Genomic DNA, 25,587 nt, shown 5'->3' with positions numbered 1-25,587 from the left:
ACGAGTGGCAGAGTCAGTCTTTTCATTCTATCCTTAGACAAAGTTAATTATCTGGTTAATTCAAATTCCAGATTAGGAGCCTTCATAGGAAGTGCCTTTAAATTATCAAAATGAAATCATGCAAGGGCCTTACAGTGTTTTCCCAGGAAAAATTTGCTTATCCTTATTAAATATCCATAGTTTGTATTGGGATGCATTTCGAACACAGCAAGCATATCCTTCAGGAGGATCGTCTTTTATTCAACACCCATACACACCCACATACACCTCTCCCACACCCAAACTCCCACACACCCAAACACTTATCCACACACACTCCCCCAACATTGATAATTTGTATAGACACTTTGAAGTTATGGTCTAGAATTGGCTTAAATATGTCACTAAAAGGTTGTCTGCCTGGCCACCTAGTAGATATGGTTATGTCATTAAGATATCTGCCCACAGAAGGGATTAATATAGTCCTGCATGACCACAGTTACCTTCCATGGGAATAGCTTATCTTTAAAGGGGTATTTAGTCTTGGTCCTCTGAGCATTTCTTATTTCCTCTCTCACCACATTCTTTCTTTCTGCCTGTTTCTACCATGTTGCCACCTTCCATGTTCTGATGTACCCAGGGCCCTTTACCAGCACCCAGTAGATACTGGGGACATTCTATTGACTCTCCAAGACTTATTTCTTTTAAATGCACCAATGGAACATCAATATTGGTTCAACAATAGAAACCTGATTAATATAGAGTTGTTGTAAAAAACTGTTAAAGTAGTCTTAAGTACCAAGGAAGTCACAGCTAGCATGGAATGGTGCTTAGTAAAGATGTTGGTTCTGCATTTGAATTTTTTCTTCATCGTTGTCTTGTAGAGATTAAGATATAAACTAGGCTATTAGGATTTTTGACTCTTTAAGGAAGGCCTTTTTTTTAACATCTTAATTATATTTTCTATAAAGTATGAATTAATGAAATGGACGGTTCCTTTCCTGATGCTTTCTTTTTTTCCTTGATCTTCCATAGTTCTGAAGACACTGACTGAAGTGATTCATTACTACTCTTATGATGACTATTGTGATATCATTCTGGAAGCCATCTTTATTTTATTGATGTTGCCAAATAAATGTATTAATTGTATTCTCATCTTACATTGGCTGTGTATAGCAAAGGGTAGGGACCTTTTTTTCTTTAGGAAAGTAGAAATTGTATCTAATAATTATGTCATTATTCTGTGGTATTCAGTACAGAATTGAACAAAAGAGGGAACCTAATGGCTTTCATCAAAGTAGAAAGTTTAAGGTGGAGGAACTGACATGTTCTCTTGGAAACCAGGTAATATTGATTTACCCATGTGGTATTGCAATATTTTTGTCAGTGAAATCATGATGTAAAAAAAGACAAGCAATCCTTAGCAAGTAAAAAAAGCTAGGGAAACAGACCCTTCATTGAAGTTCCTAGAAAATATGCAGTCCTACAGATAATCGGTTTTAAATTTATGACCTCCAGAACTGTATAAGAAGAGAGCTGTATGCTAAGACACAAAGCTTATGCTTATTTGTTACAGAAAACACCAGAAGCTGATATACCATCCAATGGGATAATATTAAATGATGCTATATAGAATTTTCCCATTTCTCAAGGAAGACCCAGAAGTTCCTTCTCTATTCTCTGTAACACAAAGCTTTTCATAGCTCTACTGGGGTCAGTACTGTGCACAATAAATACTATCTTTGGCTCTCTAGCCCTTTTTTTGTTACCTGATAAATAAGCATAAATCAGCATTTTCTCTGACTGGCTTTTCTGAAAGCTTGGGGGATGGTTAAGGGTCTAAGAATGATAGAGTCATTCTTCAGTTGAGGGAAATCTAGGTTGTTTCCAGAGTCTGGCTATTATGAATAAAGCTGCTTTGAACATCCTTGAACAAGTGCCCTTGTTGTATGGTGGGACATCTTTCTGGTATATGCCCAGGAGTGGTATGGTTGGGTCTTGAGGTAGCACCATTCCCAATTTTCAGAGAAAGCACCAGATTGATATCCAAAGTGGTTGTACAAGTTTTCACTCAGAGGTCTAAGGGAGGGGAATAGGGCAGACAAGGGAATGGGAAACAACAAACGAGAAGGATAACAGTTGGGATATATCCTAATAAATTATAATAAAGAATACTGATATAGTCATACATAAACTACGGTGCCAATAACATCTTTGAGAAAAACAGGCCTGAGTTCCTGATTGGCCATGTGACATTTTAAAAGTGTCCAGATTCTTCTCAGTCTTGGTTTCTGTATCACACTATATCAATTACTGCCCATGGTAGTGGTGAAAATTAAGAACATATGGAAATACCTTTATCTTCCTCAGGAAACCAGAATAGAAACATGATGGAGTCTTGGTGCATTTGAAATTAGGTGATATTACTCATTATTGTATATGCTGATTGTCACAGTAGTGATTGATTCGGTGACAATCACTTAGGGTGTACTTAATGAAGTAGAATGTATGTCAGAGAGTACGTCACAGCCACACTGCTCTGGAGACACACATTGAGTGGCTGGGTATGACTTTACTTTTTCTTCATTTTGGTTTTGTTGAGTGCTGGAGTTACAGTTTAGTGTCTGAATATAAGTAACCTTCATAAATGGCTTCGCATAGACTATATATGAAGTACAGTAGGTTCCCACCTAAGGGGTCAGCTCTGAAAAGCCAATGACACTGTTGTAACATCACCCATCTGGCACTCATATTTCTGCAGTGCCAGTAGGTCAAACGCATGTCACACTGATAGCTCTGGGCTCTCTGTGCTGCCTTCCCTAATATCAGATGTTATGCTGAGTCTCTTGTCTCTGAAAACGAGGGCTGTGTCTCAGTGCTAATGCTGAAACATGGGGAGAAAACAAAAACAGAAGAGGAAGATCTATATTAGAAAGAGGAGACACAGCAAAGGGAAGAAAGAGACAAATGCTAGGATTTTTATCAGTGAAGCTGTGTATGCTGGTTTTCTGGACTCTTCCTAGTGTGGACAGCTTTTCCTTCTGCTCTCCTGCTATACCACCACTGTTGCCTGCCAAAGTAACTCCTGCTCATCCTTCAGTGATCAGCCTTCCCCAGTCACAAACATTGGGGTGAGGAGTCTATATAGGCTACTCTTCTACTGCTGTGATAAAACATCATGACCAAGGCAAGACATTGAATAAAGGGTTTATTTGGCTTACAGTTCCAGAGGACTAGAGTCATTTATGATAAGAGTGAAGGCACCAGCTGGCAGGTGCTAAGAGCAGATGTTGATGACAGCATCAAGGAGGAAGCAGGGAAGTTACGTGGGGATTGGCATGAGGCTTTGAAATCTCAAAGCCAGCCCCCAGGGACATACCTTTTCTAACACTGCTGTACTTCGGAAACCTCCCGAACAACATCACCAAATGCCCAAGGTTATGGAGAGCATCTCACTCAAACCATCACAGAGTCTCTCCAATGTCATCTGCATTCTCTGCTCCTGGGCTTAAAATAGTTTGTAGATATGCCTGTCCTTTTCAAAGGATTGCAAGCAGCCTAGAGAAACTTCCAAGACAATTTCCAAAGAGAACATTTCATGTCTCATTTTTTACTACTAATAATACATAAAAAATTCACTTTCTTAGTTTTACTGCCAACAATCATTATTGTTGGCCTTTTGATAGCAGTCTTTCAGGCAGATATGCAAAAACATTTTGTTGCGGGTGTTGCCAGGAGTTAACCTGTCTTTATTGCCAATAAATCTTTAAAATAGTAAAAACATCTTTAAATGCCATATTTGGTAGGTCTCTGAGGTTTTTGAAAACCTCATCTAACTATTTTACCTGATTTATCTATAGAATCCTATTTATCTGTTAAACCTAGGATGTATATATTTGTGATAAAAATAGACTAGTAATTGACATGTCCATGATTTGATTAACTAACAATTAACTTGTGTAATATATTTATCCTAAACAGACGGCAATAACACTTTCAAAGTTTTGGAGGTAAACCTTGTATTCCATTTGAGTTATATGGATATAAAACCTCATATTAGAGTATAATATATAAATATATAATATATATTATATAAATATATATTTATAATATAATTATATAAATATGTATAAATATAAACATACATAATATATGTTAAGAATACTCTTAAATTTGAAATCTATACCAATGTATCAAAATTATCCTTATTTTGCATCAATATTCAAAATTCTGTACCAATGAATTAAAAATAACTTTGTGAGTACCAAGTAAGGCCTTAAGTTAAGGAGTAGATTCAGTAATCTACTTTTTGTCTTATCATTCCCATATGTTTTTATATTCCCCCTTCTTTTCTTTTCAACCCTTGTGTACAAACCTAAGAAAGAAAGATAAAGAAAAAGAGACAAATCCCTCAGTCCAACCTTGTTTTCTCTCTAAATGGATAAAGAAACTGTTAGTTACATAATGGAATACTATTTAGCTATTAAACCCAAGGAAATCTTGAATTTTGAAGGCAAATGGATGGAACTGGATATGATCATCCTAAGTGAGGTAACCCAGACCCAGAAAGACACGCATGATATATACTCATTTACAAGTGAATATTAGTCCTACATAGATGTCCTCAGAGAGATCCCATCTAGTGGGGGAATCAGGGCAGATACTGGCACTCAATGCTGGACTCTGGACAGAACACTGAGAGTTGTAGGGAAAAGTAGGGGCATGGAAGGTCTGTAAGGGAGCAGGAGCCCTTCAGGGAGACCATCAAGGCTTTCAGATCTGGGCACACAGGGATGAACTAAGAGATGTACCCATCAAGGACAATGCATGCAGAGAACCCAAAACACCTGTTAAGATGTAGTCGATGGACTGCCGATTCTACAGGTGGGGGAGAGGGTGCTACTGAACCTCTCACATGTACTCGGGTGCCCATGATCTGATCACTGCCCCTTGGCAAGATAGCCTAATGGGCACACAGAGGAAGGGGATGCAGACTATCCTGATGAAATCTCATAGGCTGTTACCAGAGGTCTAGATGTGGGGAATAGGCAGAAGAGGGAGGGCCGGAAGAAATGGGATTGTAAACGGGAGAGGATAACAATCAGGATATAATATGAATATGTTATAATAAATAAACTATACATTTAAAAATTCTGGGTGGAGGAGGGGATGCTACATAGGGTGATGAACCAGCTAAATACCATGCATGGTGAGGACCTAGACACCCTCCTCAGATGTAGTAGACAGGCAGCACAGAAGAAGTGGATACAGGTTGTACAGATGAGACTTTATAGTTTGAGGTCAGATATTAGGGACAGAAGTCTCCTCTTTCTGAGGACTAGGGGAGGGACAGGGGATGAAGGAGGAAGGGTAGAATAGGGAGGTAATGAGAGTGGGGGCTACAATTAGGATGTAAAGAATTCAAACTACGAAACAAGCAGATAACTTATATTGCTTGGGAGTAGCTCTGAGACTGGCTGAGACATGAGTGTCTGTGCATAGACAATGCTTTTTGTTGGTTACAGAATCCCTGAGAGTTATTATTAGATGCCATTCTTCATATGGCCTAAATGAAGATTTACAGATGTCTTTCTTCTGCTCATACAAAGAGCAGAGAACTAGCCTTAATTGTTCTGTGCATCCCACACGCCTCATACATTTATAATTTTAGGAATGTATAATCCTTGTGAGAAATTACATATTTTCAGAACAACAACAACAAAAAAAACCAGACACTGATGCTGGATCAGACCTTACAGGATTCATTCCTCTCAGCATGCTGGACACTGACATCCTGCTTCCTTCATGTTCCAGCACCAAGTGCTTCAGCTGCTGTTCCTCATCAGGACAGGGCAGCTTTGAAAAAAGCTTCCAATCCCCATTGGTCCAGGGTTTCAGACTGTCTCACATAGGACTTCTATTAAGCCTTGAATTTCTCAACATTCAGAAACTGGGCCACAAATGCTATTCCTGGCTTATTTCACCATTTTCCCCCAATTTTATTTGAGCCCCTACAAAGGTATTATCCATCTCAAATCAGCTAGAAGAAACCTTAAGAGAATGATGCCCCATTTTCTTACAGGATTGGGTAGGTTTTTGGTAGATTTCTTGTGCTATAGATGTTTATTTTCATGAAAAATTTAAAAATACACTTTAAAAGGTTAAAACTTGGAGAAAAAAAGAGAACTATGGGTTTCACTGCTATTTCCTGAGTGTATATCCTGGCTCTGTTGCTTCTTAGAAACTTGACAATGACTATTTTGATAGCCAGTTCATTTTAATGATAGCTCCTATTTCCTAAGTTACTGCAAATTTTTTATTGCTCCAAGAAGCATTAAGAGGAACGTGTATATATACACATACATACATACATACATACATACATACACACGTATACATATATGCTCAAGAAATATTGGCTAGTATAATACAAGGAAGATAAGAAAGTTTACTTTGCTTTGGTAGAGCACATAAATGTTGCCATGCCTGAAAAGAACTGAGTTGTGGCCTAGAACAAGTTAGGCACTTAATCAATACTTACTTTGATCAATTTTGCTTTTGTGCTATTGATTCATTTAGCTGGAGTCTTATAAAGTAAATAATATTTAGGTTTTAAAATATATCCTCTTTCTTTATTTTTCTACCAATAGAACATTCTCATCCTCACATTTGGTTGAGCTATAACACTACAAATGTCTACTTACTTATCAGAACAAACACTCAATTTTATCATATGTTATCTCACATTGATGCATCTAGAACATATCTTGCCCTGTTCCAGCTTTGGAGCATTTGATGCCTCTTCCTTTTCTCATGGATCAAGTCCAAGCATCTGAAAGTGAAGTGGCATTTCATTGAATATGATTAAATCATCTGCCCTGAAGAGGAGGTACCATATTTCCTTGATGCAGGGGTTTGGACCACATAACTTCATTAGTTGTCTTTTATACTTGGGAGTCTTACCATAGAGGAGCCTTTTCTTCCTCTGCATGGGAGGTCAGGGAAAGGGCAACACAGCATTTTCCGTTAATGAAATAACAGTGGGAGAGCTAGTCTATCCAGGAGCTCAACTCTTATTTTTAGCTCAGCTCAAAAGGCTTAGCTTATTTTAGCTAGCCTTGGGACTTCCCACAGCAGTCGGAGAGATGGATGTCTTAGTTGCAAATATGCTCCTGTTTGCCAAGTAAATTCAGTCATGAGTTTTGGAGCAATGACACTTATCACCAATGAGTGAGACCAGCAGTGGTATATATGATTAAACACAATTTATCTTAACTTTATGCTTTGGCCACAACAAATTGTATATTACTTAATAAAGATGGTAAGAAAGAATGGTCTTAAATTTAGCCCCCAAACCAATAAGCTATTTAACATTGGATAGAACAATTACTCTGCCTGACCAGCAGTTTTATTACCTGTGAAATAAGAATAATAGTCATATCATAATATAACATATTCCTATCACAAAACAGGTACCCCAAACATATGAGATATTCTTTCCCATGGCTAGTAGCTTCTGAAATGACTTCATAGATGTGGGTGTATTGTTGCAACATTACCTTGAGCTCACCGTTTAACAAGAGAAATATGAAATCAAAGTTCTTCTGTTCTCTACACAACAGAAATTATAAATGCCTTGGGCTAGCAGCTTGATCCATGGGGTTTTTTTTTCTTCTGGATTTTATTTATGCTCCCATTAAGCTTTTACAACTTGTTCTAGTCCTTGTGTAAGGAGGTTGCTCCACATCTGGTTCTATTGTTCATTTGAAAAGCCAGGGGCAATGTATTAGAAAGAGCAGAATTTAAATGGCTTCAGATACAGAATTTTGATGACTTAGATTTCTGCTCATCATTAAACCCAAATGAACACTTTGAGGCAAGTCATTTGCTTCTGGTCTTCATTTGGGGGTGAATGTTGCTTATTGATTCAAATTTGTTTACTTTTTCCTTTTCAATAAGTTCATCTGTCCATGCCTATCAAAATTTGCAGTATTTCACACATACTTACTACTTGAAAATTATAACATATCATCTTGTGTTTGGTCTCATAAGACAGGAATATAAATAGGTCATAATAAGATTCAATCCTTCATCCTCTTTGATGCTAGCTGGTACATGGTAGATGTCTGCATTACAAAACCAATTAGTAAAATTATGTCTATCTCACATTGTTGCTACATTAAGTCACTTCATGGAATAAACCAGAGTAGAGTCTTTTTCAGAAAGATAAATGATGGGAGAAAAAAAAAGAGAACAGATATTTTTGATTCCATCACAGAGACTGCAAGAGCCATATACACCCCCCCTAAAGGTTCATGTAATTACCATTGCTTAATGATGACAGTGAAGTCCAGGGAGATTAAAGAACTTGCTAGAACTCTCAGAGTGAGTAATAAAAGAAGCTATGGTAACTGATAGCTCAATGTAAAGTCTATCATACTGTCACTAAAGAAACCAATGGTTTATGTCCAAAATTGGATTATTCATCAAGTCTTGCATTTTCAAGGGTTGTAGTCCTAATAATGTCTTAAGAGTTTGTGCAGGACCCCCTGGGTCCAGATCTGCCAGCATTGATGGCCTTTTTGTAGGGATCCTGAGCCCTCTCCGTCCTTCTATCTCCCCATTCTTCCATACCCTCTCTCACCTGGAGTCCATTAGAGAGTCCCAGCATCTATCCTGATCCCCTACTGAATGGAGACTCCCTGGACCTTGGGGGATGCTGCACAAACTGTTGTACCAATTAAGGACAATGAATGCAGTAAACCTAAGTGCCCTGTTCAGATACAGGCAATTGATAGCTCATTCTCTACAGTTGTGGAGAGAGCAGGGACTGCCTCTAACATGAACTCTGGTGCCCCCTATTTGATCACTTCCCAGTGGTGGGGAGGCAGAAGGAGAAGCAGGCTATCCAGATGAGACCTGATAGTCTATGGTCACATGGTGGGGAAGGTCCCCTTCTGTCAGCAGTCTAGGGAGGAGAATAGGGTAAAAGAAGGAGGGAGGGATTGGGAAGATACAAGTGAGGGGATAACAGTTGGGATGTAATCTGAATAAATTATAATTTTAAAATTTAGTACAAAAAAAGAAAAATTGTATTTAAATCTGTACTTTTCACATGCATCTTTTACTTTAAAATTTTATGTGCAGAAGAATCTTGAGCTTTGAGCAGCAGAATCAATCATCTACCATGCTCAGCAATATTTCTGTAAGCAGAGGAAGTTTGCTGAGCAAAATGTGTTCTGACCTAAAGCCATCATCTTTAGAGTAATTTTCTTTCTAAAAGCGACAAAGATTCCACATGATAAGTGAATGTACATTTGAAAACCTATTAAAATTTAAAATGGAGAGCATTTTAAACGGTTTCATCTTGGCATCACAGTAACAGGTCTCTCAGTTCTGTGAAGTTTACATTCTCCATCTGCACAATGTACACTGGGTTACCCTGCCCTTATTGAGCTGTGTTCATGCTGTGCTGTACTTGGACAGGCATTTTTATGCTGCAGAAGATTCTTTATTACTGAGATAAAAAGCTATTTGTAAGAATTCCATGGGACAGCCTAGACTTTACAAACTTAGAGTCAAGAAGAAGGAAGGCACTGAAAGATCGCAGTCATGAATGTTAGATTTGGTCAGGTTGATCATTACATGTGGAACTGTTTCCCAGGGTCTAAGTCACATGCCATTTTGTGGTCATTGCAACCTTTCTACAGGTGTTGGTAGAGGCTGTTATAATTTACTATGTGGTTCCATTTCCCCAGTGCTGCCTCCCAATGTAGTTTCTGGAACCTGAAGTCTTATGCATGATCCTCTAATGTGTCAGCCATACTCAGAGTACAGAATTGAGATCCAAAGATAGTATGAATCTATTGGTTACAGGTGCTTGACGTTTTTTAAAATTTAAATATTTATTTATTTATTTAATCACTCTACAGCCTGATCCCAGCCCCCTCCCTCCTCTTCTCCCAGTCCTACCCTCTCCCCCATTCCCACTTCTGCTTCTCACAGAAGGGGAGGACCCCAGGGTTACCACCTCATCTTCACACCTCAAGTTGCAGTAGAGCTCAGTGCATCCTCTCCCACTGAGGCCTGATGGGCAGTCCAGCTGGGGGAAAGAAATCCAGAGGCAGGCATCAGAGTCAGACATAGCCCCTACTCCTAGGGAAGCCATATGTTGACCAAGTTGCACATCTGTTTGGCAACTTCCTATTTACTGGATAGATACAAGAAAAGGAGAACAAATTAGTTTGTACCTTAAAAAAGGGGGGAGGGTAAGCAGGCTCTTAAACAAGCCCACACACAGGACACAACCTGATGAAACAGACTGAAAAAAAATGGAACTCAAAGGATTTTTGTTTTATTATTTACTCTTTTTGTTGGCATGTTTGAACATTGTCTACCTATATTTCTTTTGTATGCCAGGGAATTTCATTGTACTCTTTTAATGAATCTCCCCTTTCCTTTTTCACCTAAGAAATTATTTACAGTTTATTTTCCTCGCAGCCAGAGGAACCTTGATTAAAAGCCCAGGTTGTCATTCTGGCAGAGGCTATTGGTTCTGGGATGTCCCTGAATTACGCAGTTCCAGAGAGTGAATCAGCCAGAAAGTTTAGTCTGCAGCTTCAAGGCAGAAACTTTAAATTCTGTGAGCAAAAGAAGTGGTTGAGGCCAGGGCTCCAGGAAAGCCAAACAGAATGGAGTCCAAAGAGAGACTGGCATAGCACTGTTGGAGTGGTGTGTGTGTGTGTGTGTGTGTGTGTGTGTGTGTGTGTGTGTGTGTGTGTCTCGCACGCGTGTTGCTATGACAACCAAGAAGACAATACACCTAAGTGCTCTTTTCAATGTATGGGGTTACACAATTCAGTGATTTAGGGAACATAACCCTTAAATCAGTTTCCTTACCTCCCTGGTTTCAGAGTTGCATCTGCTCATTCTGACTTGGTAATCTTAGGTAAGTTAAACTTTGACCCAGGTACTTTAAAAAAGATCTGTTTTCTTTATATCCAGATTGCAGCCCCCTCCCTCATAGTCACCTCCTGGTCCTTCCCTCCCTCAGTCATTGCCCCCTGTTTCCTCCCCTAGTCCTCAGAAAGGGGAACCCTCCTCCCCTATCATCTAACCTCAGTGCAAATTTGGTAAATGGGACTGAAATCATCTTGGTAGTGAAGCATTAGAGCCCCTGGCCTAAGGAAATCTCAGGAAATGGTGAATCTCTTCTCAGACCCCCTCCACCCAGCCCGTGCCAGTCCATAGAAAGCCTAGGTGCCACATGGGGGTACAGAAGGCTGTGGTCACTGTATCCAGACTCATAGCATGGTCTGAGACCCAAGACACTACTGGGAGCCACAGACCAGGGGAGCTGGGAACACTGTTTGAGCAAAACCCTCACTGGAATGTCTGACCTTGTGCCATGTGTCAGAGGCACATGGAAGAAGGCAGTCCAGTCCCCAGAGCCTGATCCGGAGCCTGCCTGTGAGCAGGGAGCTGTGGCCTTGCTCAGCAGCATGAACTTAGTTAACGGGACTGAAATCATTCTAGCAGTGAAGCATCAGAATGCCTGGCCCAGGGAAATCTTGCAGAAATGAGCAGATCTATCCTCAGGCTCCCTCCAGCTGACCCCAGAAGCTACCTCCCAACATCAGAGACAGCAAAATGACTAAAGGCCAGTGTAAAAAACATAAACAACAAAACCAAAACAATATGGCATCTCCAGATCCTAGCTATCCCAAAGAAGGCAACCCGGAGAGCTAAAAAACAATTGAAATATAAGAAAATAACCTCAAATCCTTAGTAATGAAGATGATAATGGAGGAAAAGAATAAAATCTGTAATCAAATGCAGGAAGATGCAGCCAAACAGGTGGAAGACATAAAAGAGCCCTGTAAAGAGGCACTGGAAAAAATTCAGGATAATACAAACTACCAGATGAAGAAATTCAATAAAACAATCCAATATCTAAAGACCTATATAGAGGCAATGGAAGAACCTCAGGAATTCACAAACAATCAGATGAAAGAAATCAATAAAACAGTTCAAGATCTGAAGATGAGAAGGGATACAATGATAAAGACACAGACAGAAGAAAAACAGGAACAAGAAAGCCTAGAGAGGAAGGCAAGCTTTTCTAACAGAATCCAAGAGATGGAAGAGTGAGCCTAGGGCTAGAAGGCACAGTTTTAAATCTAGAAGCAACCATTAAAGAAAATGCTAAATATGAAAAATTCCTGACACAAAGCGTCCAAGATATCAAGGACACCATGAAAATAAGAAACCTGAGGATATTAGGCTTTGAAGAAAGAGAAGATGCCAGACTGCAAGGCCCAGAAAATATCTTTAACAAAGTCATAGAAGAAAATTTCCCCAATTTTAAGAAGGAGATGCTTATAAACAAACAGGAGACCTACAGAACACCAAATATAATAGACCAGAAAAGAAAAACTTTCCACCACATAATATTCAAAACACAAATATATACAGAACAAAGAAAAATATTAAATGTGGCAAGGGAAAAGGGCCAAGTAACATATAATGGCAAACCTATCAGGATTACACCTGACTTCTCAGCAGAGACCATAAAAGCCAGAAGGGCCTGGACAGAGGTCCTGCAAACCCTAAGAGACCACAGATGCCAGGCCAGACTACTATACCCAGTGAAACTATCAATAACCATTGACAGAGAAAACAAAATATTCCATGACAAAAACAAATTCAAACAGTACTTATCCACAAATCCAGCTTTATAGAAGGTACTAGAAGCAAAACCCCACCCCAAAGGGACAAGCTACAACCAAAACTACACAGGAAATATGTAAGCACACCATTGTAAAAACACAACGATAAAAACTCTGCACTGTAATCAACATCAAAATTAACAGTCACTGGTCATTAATATCTCTCAACATCAATGGTCTCAATTCTCCAATAAAAAGACAAATACTCACTAAACAGATGCATAAACCAGATCCAACATTCTTCTGCATTCAGGAAACACATCTCAGACACAAGGAAAGACATTACCTCAGGGTAAAAGGCTGGAAAAATATTTCAAGCATATGGTCACAAGAAGAAGCTGCTGTAGCCATTTTAATATCTAACAAAATAGGCTTCCAACCAAAATTAATCAAAAGGGATGAGGAAGGACACTTCATACTCATCAAAGGTAAAGTCAATCAAGATGACATCACAATTCTGAACATCTATGCTCCCAATAGAAGGGCATTTTAATTTGTAAAAGAACTATTAACAAAACTTAAACCACACGTTGATCCCAACACATTAGTAGTGGGAGACTTTAACACCCCACTTTCACCCATTCGTGTTTAAAGTCTTGGAGATGTCAGGGATACAAAGAACATACCTCAATATAATAAAGGCTATATATATACATGAATATCCAAAATCAAATTAAATGGAGAGATACTCAAAGGAACTCCTTTAAAATAGGGAAGCAAGCAAGGCTGCCCACTCTCTCTATATCTCTTCAATATAGTACTTGAAGTTCTAGTCAGAGCAATAAGACAACAAAAGGAGATCAAGGGAATCCAAATGGGAAAGGAGGAAGTCAAATTATCCCTATTTGCAAATTATATGATAGTGTACATAACTGACCCTAAAAATTCCACCAGAGAATTCCTGCAGCTGATAAGCATCTTCAGCAGAATGGCTGGATACAAAATTAACTAAAAAATCTCAGTAGCCTTCCTATGTACAAGGGATAATCATGCAGAGGAAGAAATTAGGAAAACCACACCCTTCATGATAGCCACAAACAATATAAATTATCTAGGAGTAACTCTAACCAAGCAAGTAAAGGACTTGTTCAAAAAAATTTCAAATCTGTGAAATAAGAGATTGAAGATGACATCAGAAAATGGAGAGATCTCTCTTGTTCATGGATCAGGAGAATTAGCATAGTAAAAATGGCCATGTTACCAAAAGCAATTTACAGATTCAATGCAATCCCTATTAAAATACCTACACAATGTTTTAAAGACATTGAAAGATCAATTCTCAACTTCATATGAAAAAACAAAAAGCCCAGAATAGCTAAATGAATCCTATACAATAAGAGATCCTCTGGAGGAATCTCCATCCTTGATCTCAAGCTGTACTATAGAGCAACAGTAATTAAAATAGCATGGTACGGGCACAGAAACAGGCTGGTTGATCAATGGAATAGAATTGAAGACCCAGAAATGAATCCACACACATATGGTCATTTTGTTATGTCAAAGAAGCCAAATCTATTCAATGGAAAAAGGATAGCATCTTCAACAAATGGTGCTGGTCTAACCAGATGTCTACATGTAGAAAAATACAATTAGACCTGTATTTATCACCATGCACAAAACTCAAGTCCAGATGGATTAAAGACCTCAACACAAAACCAGAGACACTAAACCAGTTAGAAGAAAAAGTGGGAAGATCCTGGAACACATTGGCACAGGAGACAACTTCCTGAATAGAACACCAACAGCCCAGGCCTTAACATCAAGGATCAATAAATGAGACCTAATGAGGCTGAGAAGCTTCTGTAAGGCAGAAGACACTGTCAACAGAACAAAGTGACAGCCTACAGACTGGGAAACAATATTAACCAACCCTTCATCCGACAAAGGTCTAATATCCAAAATATATAAAGAACTTAAGAAATTAACCACCATCAAACCCAACAACCCAATTAAAAAATGGGGCTCAGAACTAAACAGAGAATTCTCAACAGAGGTATATTGAATGAGTGAGAAACACTTAAAGAAATGTTCAACGTCTTTGGTCATCAGAGAAATGCAAATAAAAACGACCCTGAGCTTCCATCTTACTCCCTTCCGAATTGCTAAGATCAAAAAGTCAAGTGACAGCACATGCTGGTGAGGATGTGGAGAAAGAGGAACACTTCTTCATTGTTGGTGAGAATGTAAACTTGTATAACCACTTTGGAAATCTATCTGGTGTTTCCTCAGAAAACTGGGAGATAGGGCTACCACAAGACCCAGATAGTCCACTTCTTGGAATATATCCAGAAGATGCTCCATCACACAACAAGGACATATGCTCAACCATGTTCAAAACGGTCTTATTCATAATAGCCAAAACTGGGAAACAAACTAAATGTCCCTCAGTTGAAGAATGGATAAAGAAACTGTAGTATATGTACACTATAGAATACTACTTAGCTATTAAATCAAGGAAATCCCAAGATCTGTGGATAAATGGATGGAACTAGAAATGATTATATTGAGTGAGTTAACACAGAAGCAGAAAGGGTCACATGGTATATATGCACTTATAATTAGACACTAGGCCAAGAGGCATGTCACATGATAGTCTTCACTTACCAGGAGATTGGAATAGTTGTAAAGACATCCTATTGGGACTCTAGGTGAGAGAATTATGGAAGAATGGGGAAACAGAAGAATCCAGAGGGTCCTAGAATCCTAAAAGAAGAACATTATGATGGGCAGATTTGGGCCCATGGGTTCTGCTCAAACTACTGCACCAAGGAAGGACAATACTTGCAGTAAACATTGAACCCCTTCTCAGTTCTAGCCAGTGGACAAGACATTCTCCACAGTTGAGTGGAGAGCGGGGACTGACTCAGACATGAACTCTGGTGCTCCATATTTGACAACTTCCCCATGGTGAAGAGGCATGGTAGTATTCAGAGAAAGAATAAGCAGGCTACCAAGATGAGACTTGATAGCCTATGACCATATAGTCGGGGAGGAGGTCCCCCTTGGGCAAAGACATAGGGCAGGGGAATAGGGTGAAAGCAGGAGGAAGGGAGGAATGGGAGGATACAAGGTATTAGATAACAATGGAAATGTAATGTGAATAAATTAATTAAATAAAAATATTATATGATTTGACCCCTTCTTCTATTTTTCCTATTCCTCCCATATGTCTACTTCTACTCTCTCCCAAGTTCATGGTCACCTCTTAACTATTGTTTTTAAACATACAAATTCACACACACACACACACACACACACACACACACACACACACACACGAATAAACATATAAGTACAACTCTCTGAAGCTTGGAGTTGCCTTTTGAATATGTTTCTAGAGATGACCATTTGGTATTAGATAAGCAATCTGCAACTCATCAGCGGGAAAACTAATTCGCCGTGTCTCAGAACTTGTTAATTTTTTATAGCTCTGCATCAAGGGGTGGGACCCAATAAGAGGGGTTTTTTTTTTTATCAAAATTTAGACTTTATGCAGGTCGCTACTACACTGCTGTGTTCATGATTACAATAACCGTGCAAGGGCCTATAATAAAGCTAGCATTCTATAGCATTGTTAGCCATCATCTCTGGCTTATACATTTTTTAAAAGAAAATCATTTGTTTTTATTTTACATGTACTGATGTTTTGCCTGCATATATGTCTCTTGAGACTGGTATCTCCTGAAGCTGGTGTTGCAGGGAGTTGTGAGTTGTTATGTGGGTGCTGGGAATTGAACCCTGGTCCTCTCGAAGAGCAGCTATTTCTTTTCACCACTGAGCCATTTCTCCAGCCCTAGGTTATACATTCTTTCCTGAAACAGTATAGATATAGATATAGATGTAGATGTAGAGGCAGAGGCAGAGGCAGAGGCAGATGCAGATGCAGATGTAGATATAGATATAGACCATAATGTTGCTATTTCACAGGACAGTCTGTTCACCGAATGTGTTAGTATAGGGCAGACTTCATAACCGCTCCAAGGGCTTAGCAGGCACTATTAACATATGGAAAATTTATTTGCATTAGTGTTTATATACAGGTCTTGTTGACCTTCATTGTCATATGGACAATGACCGCTGCTTTACCAATGATTATTATAGGGGTAGGGAGATGGCTCAGTCAGTGAAGAATTTACCTTGCAAGTGCGAAAACATGCGTGTGAGCCCAGTACCCACATTTAAAAAGCCAGATATGGTCTCATTAACTAGGAATTCAAATTTTGGGATGGATAGAAGAGATAGGTGGATCCTTGGGGCTCACTGGACAGCTAGCCTACTTGGTAAGTTCCAGGTTAGAGAGAGACCATGTCTTAAAAATAAAAAAAGTGGCCATCATCCAAGGAATAACGTCCAAGGCAGTCCTCTGGTCTCCACACAAACAGGCACACACACACACACACACACACACACACACACACACACACACACACACACATACACACAAATAAATGACTATGATATTATATTCTATAATTACCAAGTATACCATATATTACATATATTTGTCCAAAGCTAGTTTGATGGCATGGATACAGCAAAATATATTAAAAAGCATTATTTATACTCCTCTCTTATGCCACACACTGGCATATACCATTTTCTTTAGGAAGTAATAGCAAACCTAAATTGATGTTCATGACTCCATTTTCTAGAAAAAAAAACACTGAGAATGAGAAAATTTGAAAGTCTTAATCAAGGTCCGAGAGGTTGGATGTGGTAGACTCTACTTATGTACAAGTCTAATATTGATGGGCTTCATATTGGAAAGTCTGTCATTTTAACCTCATTGCATAGTCACATATAAGGGCAGAAGAAAATTTTGTATATTGCTTGTTTTTTCCTCCAAAGAAAGCCAAACTTTTCCTTTTCTCTCTTTATCTAGAAATGAGCTCAAGGTTGCAGGGCTTGGTAGCTGTGGCAGTTCAAGAAGTGTGGATGTAATGAGCAAGGCATAGAGGTGTGAGATTGAGAAGGATTAGTTGTTGCTCAAGATAGAAGGCAGACACAGGAGCACTGATGGTCTTCAGAGATTCCTGTTCCAAGGGAGCAGCTTCATACAAATTGCTAGAAGGCCTCACCTTATACAGATAGGATTTCTGAGTACCAGAAGATGTGCAGCAGTGGCTTCAGGGGTCTCCAGAACTGAACACTGTGCAGGGTTACAATGTGTTGTGAAAAAGAGACTTGATACCCTATGAGCATATACAGGGGGAGGTAATCCCCCTCAGGAACAGTCATAGGGGAGGGGAATAAGGGGAAAATGGGAGGGGGGAAGAATGGGAGGATACAAGCTATGGGATAACCATTGAGATGTAAAAAGAATAAATTAATAATAAAAAAAGAATATGGAATCTTGAAGGAAAAAAAAGAAAAATGTTGACTGTTCAAAAAAGAAAACAATTCATGGTATGGTGGATGCAGGAATATTTCTGTAAGTTTTATAGGCATAGATCAATTGACTCTACAAAATGTTTTTCTCAGGAATATAACTGCCCCTGTGTTAAAATGTAATCACACAAACTTCAAGAATGTTCCACAATCCCTGGAGCTTGAAGAAGAGCCCCATTTACTCTCTCTCTCTCTCTCTCTCTCTCTCTCTCTCTCTCTCTCTCTCTCTCTCTCTGTACATATATGTGTGTGTGTGTGTGTGTGTGTGTGTGTGTGTGTACACACACACTTTCAGTTCTTTGCACAGAGTCCAAAGGATACTTAATGGAAAACAATGTATATCTTGAGCAATGCAACTGCCAGTCAGTTTGCATTCACTGGTATAATATAAACTTCCAAGAAAGCAGAATATAAAGAAAAGCAATCCTGCTTTTAGATTTATTTGTGACATGCTGGCCTTGAGCTCTCAATCCTTCTGCTGTGTCCTCCTGAGTGTTGGGATTGCAGGTGAGCACTATTATACTTGGTAAAAATTGTCTTATATGGTTTATATAGAGTGCTGATGATTAAGTGCAGGCTCTTGGGAGTGCTAGGCAAGTACTCTACCACTGTACCACATTCCCAGCACAACCTTGCTTTGTAGCCTCTACTGTACTTTATTGTGTGTATCCTCTCAAATGGTTGATTTCAAGGATGGATAAATTTAATAACTTGTTAGCAGAGTTTCTGGCTAACAGACCCACTAGTCATTCTAGTGTTTAGATAAGTATTCTGTAGCTACTGTTGCCAAGGCTACATACATACATTCTCTCTTCTCCAATACAGAGTTTTCTTTTTACTACCTTTGTCCTTCACCCCAGACTAAATTGAGCTGAAATGCCTATCATACTTGGGGAGGAAAACTTCTGTTTTTACATCATCAAATTATTACTGCTTTTAACACATATAATGCATTGGGTTAGGCACTAGATTTGAAGATGTGTGCAAGGAGCTTGGGAAAAGAATGTATTCCCAACTTCCTGAACCCTATTGTCAAGATCCTGATGACCCCCTAGACACCACTCATGCTTGTAAACCTCGCCACTTTGATAGGCAAGTCCAGTGATTCATTGTCATTGTGTGATTGTTTCTTGTCAATATCTCTTGCACTCATTTAACACATATTTATTGAACACCTACTTTAGGTCAAATATTTTTAAATGTATAAGCAGAAAAAAATATTCGTATATTCGACCAGCACATTTTATAATCATTGAGTACTTTGTGCCCTTAGAATACCATATTTTCAGTGGAATACTATTCAGCTATTAAAGGCAAGGAAACATTGAAATTTTCAGGCAAATGGATGGAAATAGAAAAGATCATCCTGAGTGAGGTAACCCAGACCCAGAAAGACATGCATGGTATATACTCACTCATAAGCAGATACTAGTCACATAATACAGGATAACTACACTACAACACAGAGACTGAAACATCAAACAAGGACCGTGTGTGATGTGTCCTGGACCTTCTGCTCAGATGTAGTAACACAGTTTCCTTGTGGATCCCATGTGTGGAGAGCAGGGACAACTTCAGACATGCACTCTGGCCACCAAACATAGGATCACTTCCCCTGGCAGATTGGCCTTGTCAGGCTACAGAGGAAAAGGTTACAGGTAGTAAAGATGAGACTTGATAGGCTAAGATCAGATGTTAGGGGAGGAGGGCTCCCCTCCCTGAGGACTAAGGGAGGGAGAGGGGATGAGGGAGGGAGGGGGATTGGGAGGGAATGAGGGATGGGTATACAATCAGGAAGTAAAGAATTTATACTGCAGAACAAGCAGATAACTTATGGAGCTATATGGGAGTAGCTCTGAGACTTGCTGAGATATTAAAGTCTAAGCATATACAATACTTATTGTTGGTTACAAAACACCTATGAATTACTATTAGATGCAATTCTTCATATTGCATGAATGAAGATTTACAGATGTCTTTTCTTTTGCTCATACAAAGAGCAGATAGCCAGCCTTAGTTATTCTGTCCTTCACACACCTTATACACTTATAATTTTAGGACTGTATAATGCTTGTGAGATGTCTTCAGAACAAAAGAACCAGATGCTGATATTGAATCAGACCTGACAGGATGCATTCCTCTCAGCATGCTGGACACTGACATCCTGTATCCTTCATATTCTAGAACCAAGTGCTACAATTGTTGTTCCTCATCATAACAAGAAAGCTCCCAAGACACTCTCAAAGAAAAATTCCAGTCCCATCTGGTCCAGCACTTCAGACTGTCCTACACAGGACTCTAGTTAATCTTGTTATTTCTCAATATTTAGAAAGTGGACCGCAAATGCTATTCCTAGCTTGTTTAACCATTTCCCCAATTTTATTTGGGCACCTACAAAAGTATTATTTGTCCCAAATTAGCAAGAAGAAACCTCAAGAGAAGAATGCCCCATTTCCTTTAAGGGGAGTCAGGTAGGTGTTTGGTTGCTTTCTTAGGCTATAGAGGGATATTATCTTTTTAAAAAATATATATTTATTTTATTTTATTTTTTATTAATTTATTCATATTACATCTCAGTTGTTAGCCCATCCCTTGTATCCTCCCATTCCTCCCTTCCTCCCACTTCCCCCTATATTCCCCTCCTCTATGTCTGTGACTGAGGGGGACCTCCTCCCCCTGTATATGTTCATAGGGTATTAAGTCTCTCCTTGGTGACCTATTATCCTTCCTCTGAGTGCCACCAGGCGTCTCCATCCAAGTGACCTGGTCAAATATGGGGCACCAGAGTTTGTGTGAAAGTCAGATCTCCCTCTCCACTTAACGGTGGAGAATGTCCGGTCCATCGGCTAGTCTGGGTAGGGGTTCAAAGTTTACTGCCTATATTTTCCTTGGCTGTTGCCATAGTTTGCGGAGGATCCCAGGGCCCAGACTCGCCTGTAGTTTTCCAGGACGCACTGGATCCTTCTATTTCCTCATTCTCCCAGGCTTCTCACACCTAAAGTCTCAATAGGGTGTCCTCCCCTCTGACCCACTTTCCTGGTAGGTATAGTTTTTCATGGGGACGTACACCTTGGACTAGTGTCTCAATATAAGTGAGTATATACCATTTAGCTCTTTTTGCTTCTGTGTGAACTCACTCATTATGATAATTTCTAGTTCAATCCATTTGTCCACAAATTTCGGAAATTCCTTGTTTTTAATAGCTGAGTAGTATTCCATAGTGTAGATGTACCACACTTTCTTTATCCATTCTTCTACTGAGGGACACATAGGTTGTTTCCATGTTCTGGCTATTATGAATAAGGCTGCTATGAACATGGTTGAGCATATGTCCCTGTTGTGTGGTAGTGCATCTTCTGGGTATATTCCAAGGAGTGGAATAGCTGGGTCTTGAGGAAGCCCTGTTCCCGTTTTTCTGAGAAAGCACCAGACAGATTTCCAAAGTGGTTGTACTAGTTTGCATTCCCACCAGCAATGCAGGAGTGTTCCTCTTTCTCCACATCCTCACCAGCATGTGGTGTCAGTTGAGTTATTGATCTTAGCCATTCTGATGGGTGTAAGATGGAATCTCAGTGTTGTTTTAATTTGCATTTCTCTGATGACTAAGGAGGTCAAGCATTTCTTTAAGTGTTTCTCAGCCATTTGATATTCCTTTGTTGAGAATTCTCTGTTTAGTTCTGTGCCCCATTTCTCTATTGGGTTATTTGGTTTGGTGGTGTTTAATTTCTTGAGTTCTTTATATATTTTGGATATTAGACCTTTGTCAGATGAAGAGTTGGTGAAGATCTTTCCCCAGTCTGTAGGCTGTCGCTTTGTTCTCTTGACAGTGTCACCTGCCTTACAGAAGCTTCTCAGCCTCATGAGGTCCCATTTATTAATTGTTGACATTAAGGCCTGGGCTGTTGGTGTTCTGTTCAGGAAGTTGTCTCCTGTACCTATGTGTTCCAGACTCTTCCCCACTTTTTCCTCTAACTGGGTTAATGTGTCTGGTTTTAGGTTGAGGTCTTTAATCCACTTGGACTTGAGTTTTGTGCATGGTGACAAATAGGGGTCTAATTGCATTTTTCTACTCGTAGACATCCAGTTAGACCAGCACCATTTGTTGAAGATGCTGTTGTTTTTCCATTGAATGGATTTGGCTTCTTTGTCAAAAATCAAGTGACCAAATGTTTGTGGATTCATCTCTGGATCTTCAGTTCAATTCCATTGACCCACTAGCCTATTGTTGTGCCAGTACCATGCTGTTTTAATTACTGTTGCTCTATAGTACAACTTGAGATCAGGTATGGAGATTCCTCCAGAGGATCTTTTATTGTATAGGGTTGTTTTTGCAATTCTGGGCTTTTTGTTTCTCCATATGAAGTTGAGAATTGTTCTTTCAATATCTTCAAAATATTTTGTAGGTATTCTGATAGGGATTGCATTGAATTTGTAAATTGCTTTTGGTAAGATGGCCATTTTTACTATGTTGATTCTCCCAATCCACGAACAAGGTAGATCCCGCCATCTATAGAGGGATATTTTCAATGGGAGCTGGTTACAAGTTATTATTGGTCTTTTTTCTTAAAGATTTATTTATTATTATGTATACATTCTAGATGGTTGTGAACTACCATGTGGTTTCTGGGAATTGAACTCAGGACCTCTGGAAGTGCAGTCAGTACTCTTAACCACTGAGCCATCTCTCCAGCCCTATTATTGGTCTTATTTAGGAAGAAAAACAAGGTTAGATTCAGCATTGTCTTGCCCCTCTTTTCCTTTATCTTATATTCTTAGGTTTGGAGATAGGGATAGAAAAGAATAGAGAAGATAGAACAAAAGGTAGTTTAGTGAATCTATTCCTCAACTTAATGCTTCAATTGTCACTCATAGTTTTTAATTCACTGGTATGGGAGAATGGGGAAACAGAAGGACCCAGAGGGTCCTAGAAACCTACAAGTAGATCATTATGACGGGCAGATTTGTGCCCAGGGGTCCTGCTCAAACTATGGCACCAGCCAAGGATAATGCAAGCAGTAAACTTTGAACCCCTACCCAGATCTACCCAATGGACAGGACATTCTTCACAGTTGAGTTCAGAGTGGGGTCTGACTTTCACATATACTCTGGTGCCCCATATTTGACCATGTCCCCTGGATGGGGAGGCCTGGTGGCACTCAGAGGAAGGATAGCAGGCTACCAAGAAGAGACTTGATACCCTATAAGCATATACAGGGGGAAGAGGTCCCCCTCAGTCACAGTCATAGGAGAAGGAAGTAAGGGGAAAATGGGAGGGAGGGAGGAATGGGAGGATACGAGGGATGGGATAACAATTGAGATGTAATATGAATAAATTAATAAACTATATTTTAAAAAACAAAAAACAATTTTGTATATAGATGCAAAATAAGTTTAATTCTAGATATAGTGGTATAGAATTCAAATGTAAGGTTATTCTTCACTATATATATGTATATATATGTATATATATATATATGAAGTATCTAATATGAAGTACTGTACCCATATAATTTAATTGTAATATAAGGATTACTTCCAATTCTTTGAAAGTGTTATTGCAGGATGTTTAGGATAAATAAGTTATACAAGTTAATTGTTAGTTGATCAATTCATGGTCATGTCAATTACTAGTATATTTTTCCACAAAAATATACATCTTATATATGGCCAATATATATGATTCTATAGAAAGATAAGGTAGGATAGTTAGATAAGGTCTTCAAAAACCTCAGAGGCATGCAGAATATGGCATTTCAAATGTTTTTATTATTTTAAAAATTCACTGATGATGAGATAGGTTAACCCCTGGCAATACCCAGCCTACCTCAAAGAGGATTATGAGCATCAAATAACCACCTTAATAAGACGGTTTCAAGTATGGCAAACAAGCCACTGGGAAAAATGTCCTTGGTTGTAACACAGACAGAATTCTGTCTAAAAAAAGGGCAAACTTGGATTCAGGCAGAGTTGACGGCCAAACTCTGCCAAGACAGGGTTAGCAAGTCCTCAATAGTTTCTGCCTCACAAATATGTCTGTCAGATATATTGGGCCAGAAGGCTGAAGAAGATGCTCCAACATTATAGAGAAATTTGGGTGACTACTCAGGTAGCAAACTGTCTCTGTCATCTCATTTGGAAAGGTACTAACTTGTACTCCTAGCATACTTAGGTAATCAAGTTTATTCCTTCTCAAGTCTCTGATGGAGTTGAGCCCAGGTATCTTAGTTTTATAATGAAGCTTAGTTGTTTAGGGATTAAGAAGTTTTTAGATCTAGATAGATGTTTTAAGTTGATAATGACAAGATTTGATGGAAATTGATTTACACACCAAGATAAGAAAGATATTTTCTTCGAGGCTGTCAAATACAAATAGCCAAAACACTAATAATGTAACAATTATATAATTCCTGATTGTGTCATGGTTCTTCTTGTTATGGGTAGTTTATTGTATATATGTGTAATAATATAAAAGTATATGTAAAAATAAAAATGTTCAATTAAAAAAAACAAAAGAAAAATAAAAAAAGATAATCTCAAAACACAGAAATTTAAAACAGTAAAAAAGGGAATACCATATTATTTTAACTTTGCCCCGTAAAATCTTTTATTTCCTATGTCTCGTAAATACTTTATACCCTCCAAGACCCCTTTAAGTGTATTTTTTGCCTCTTAAGAAAGCATCCCTTCCTCCTTCCTCCAAATGAACTGAACGGTCTCTCTCTCTCTCTCTCTGTGTGTGTGTGTGTGTGTGTGTGTGTGTGTGTGTGTGTATGCGTGCACGTGTGTTCCCCCGTCACATCCTTGATGTTTTCCACTTTAGAGTATGAAGTCCCCATGGAACAAGATTGTAATTTTACTGTGTGGGTCTGATGTGATGGTTATGCACATCATCTACACTTACTTAGATGTAATATAAAAGGCAGGGAAAACATGTAATAATCTGGGTTTCTAGTTAAGGCACGTGTAATATAAAAGATTGAAAAGCTTTAAAGCATCGTTGTGCCACCATCATTTTAGGGCTGCTTCAGAAGAGTGCTTCTCACTTTGGACTCAGATAGCATCTGAAAATTGTGCATATTTTGGCAAAATTCTCCAACTTTCATTATAACTCTGCATGGAGTCCTTGGAGATTTGCATTTGTTGACTTTGAGAATAAAGAATAAGCATCCAGTGATACAGAGGTAAGAGGAAATCTTCAAATTTGTATGAGATGCAGTCTTTAGCAATCATTTATCCCTTTCAGTTCTGGGCTGGATTCCACAGTGTCCTGTTCTTTCTTTTTAATTTATTTTTCTTTTAATTAATTATTCACTTTACATTCCTGTCATAGCTCCCTCCCTCCTCTCTTCCCAGTCTCACCCTCCCTGCCTGTTTCCATTACCCCCCTTCCCTATTCCTTAGAGATGGTGAGCCGCACCCCCTGCATGTCAAGTTGCATCACGACTGAGCACATCCTCTTCCCCTGTGGCCTGGAGAGGTAACCCTGCCAGGG

At 39.0% G+C, this 25,587-nt stretch overlaps 1 long non-coding RNA gene across 1 annotated transcript in view; it reads left to right on the top strand.

Moving 5' to 3' along the window:
- LOC311578721 overlaps positions 1–25,224 on the top strand; it is a 190,939-nt gene extending 165,715 nt beyond the window's left edge. Inside the window, exon 3 of the long non-coding RNA XR_014772943.1 lies at positions 25,113–25,224. This is a non-coding gene — a long non-coding RNA (uncharacterized lncRNA). The remainder of the gene's footprint in view (positions 1–25,112) is intronic.
- The last annotated feature ends 363 nt before the right edge of the window (positions 25,225–25,587 follow it).

Source organism: Acomys minous (genome assembly GCF_964271855.1).
Source record: "Acomys minous genome assembly, chromosome: 12".
NCBI lineage: Eukaryota > Metazoa > Chordata > Mammalia > Rodentia > Muridae > Acomys > Acomys minous.
The sequence above is the reverse complement of the archived record's forward strand: the minus strand, read 5'-3'. Positions and strand labels throughout refer to the sequence as shown.